This window comes from Lipotes vexillifer, unplaced genomic scaffold (genome assembly GCF_000442215.2).
Source record: "Lipotes vexillifer unplaced genomic scaffold, Lipotes_vexillifer_v1.1 scaffold732, whole genome shotgun sequence".
In the NCBI taxonomy this organism is placed as follows: domain Eukaryota; kingdom Metazoa; phylum Chordata; class Mammalia; order Artiodactyla; family Lipotidae; genus Lipotes; species Lipotes vexillifer.
In genome coordinates, this window is record NW_006792596.1 from 1,737,656 (window position 1) to 1,739,447 (window position 1,792).

The window sequence follows — 1,792 nt, forward strand, 5'->3', positions numbered from 1 at the left end:
AAAAGGGGGGGGGGGGGGGGATTCCATCCCAGATCTCTCAGCCTGCGTAGCTACTCACTCTGCTGCCTTTTTCCAACCTCTTAGATAGGAAGCCTGCATCCTCCAGTACAAATCTTGTTCTCAGCTTCTCACCTTAGGTTATCAAGCAGTTTCCATGCTGAAATAAAAAATATATAATGCTTTAAATTTTTTGAGCAACAAAAAATGTGTACTTTTTAGGGAGAGGCTTTTTTAGAAAAAAAGAAAAGCTAAAATTTATATTGACCTTTATTTAAATAATCTATCAGTTCATGTGAAAGGGTGGGGTCCTAGTTACACTTTGCCCCAAACGGGTTTTTATCTCTGTTGTCCACCTTGATCTCCCTCTTAGCTCAAAGCACCGACCTGAAAAAGGAGGCAGAATCTTTATCGTTGGACATGACTTTGAGGTCAGATCTACCTCGTTCTGAACACCAGCTCTGACCATGTGATCTTTGGCAAGTAGTTACACCTTTTTAAGCTGCTGTGTCCTTGTGTGTATTCTAGAACCTTCCCAAACATGTAGTTGGCATGAAGTACATATTCATTCTCATCCCCTTTTCTCTTTTTCCTTTGGTTGCCACGTTGAATCCTTAAGGCTTCTGGAATCTTGGCAACCACCATCCTTGTAAAGAGACAGAGGGTTGGTACCAGCAGGACCTGAGGGGCAGGCCAGGCAGGGGTCAGTCACCAAGATCCCTCCCGCTCACGGCAGAAATGTCTGCAGGCCCGGGGTCCAGGCTGCAGTCTCTCTGGACCTGTCGGACTGAAGCAGAGAGGCGCCCATCCTGTCTCCCACATGTGGCCCCAGGAAGCATTAGGCAGGGAAAGGAGGCTGCAGGCGCCTCTTGGGGGAGGTGGCTATGGGTGTATAAAGCCAGCATTAGGCTAAATGAGGCTCTCCAGGAGGTAAAGAGAACATCTTCAGCTGTGGTTGTTTTGAACCAATATCCTTGTTGATCTCCCACGGGGACCACGCGAGAGCGAAGAGCGGGTGGGATGGATATGGCTGGAGCACGTGATGAGTACGTTTTGACAATAGAAGGACGGAGAGAAGTTCATCTAGACCCCAGAGAGTAGGGGGGAGGGGTAGCTCTTAATCACTCAGTAGACATGTATTCCGGTCGCGGTTTGATTGTTATAGAATGCTAGGACCCTGGGCAGCTCACATCTCCTGATGGGGCCTCAGTTCTGTCTGTAAAAGGAGGTCTGACCAGGTGAGGGATCTTCCAGTTCTGGTGCCCGTAATTGGCCAGTGTGCGGACTTAAGCGCTGACATGGCGTCTCCTTGCTTCACGTGAGCCTCATGGTCCAAGTGAGTCAGGCCTTCTTTTTTTTTCTGCTTGAAGATGATTTGGGGGGTTTAGGCAAAGTCTCACCTGCTGTCTTCCTATCCAGGGCGCTCCCGTCCTTGGACTGTCCTTCGTGAATGCCGCGTCGGTTTGAAATTGTGATAGCATTATGAGCGACACCCACGTTTTTCATCATCAAGCAGTCAATGTTTCCTTGTGTTATCATTTAAAGGTTTCTCAAAAGTTGTCCTTAAAGCAGTCATTTTGCTGACAAACCCCTTCTAGCCCTTCCAGAATGGTGTGGATTGAGGTTTCCTTTGAAGGGGACAGGACTGTAGAATTTTAGAGCAAATAGAGTATGTAAATTTCAGCTAGTCCAGAAGTTCTCAAACTTGAGCAGCATCAGAATCACCTGGAGAAGGGGGCGTCCCTGGTGGCGCAGTGGTTGAGAGTCCGCCTGCCGATGCAGGGTACACGGGGTC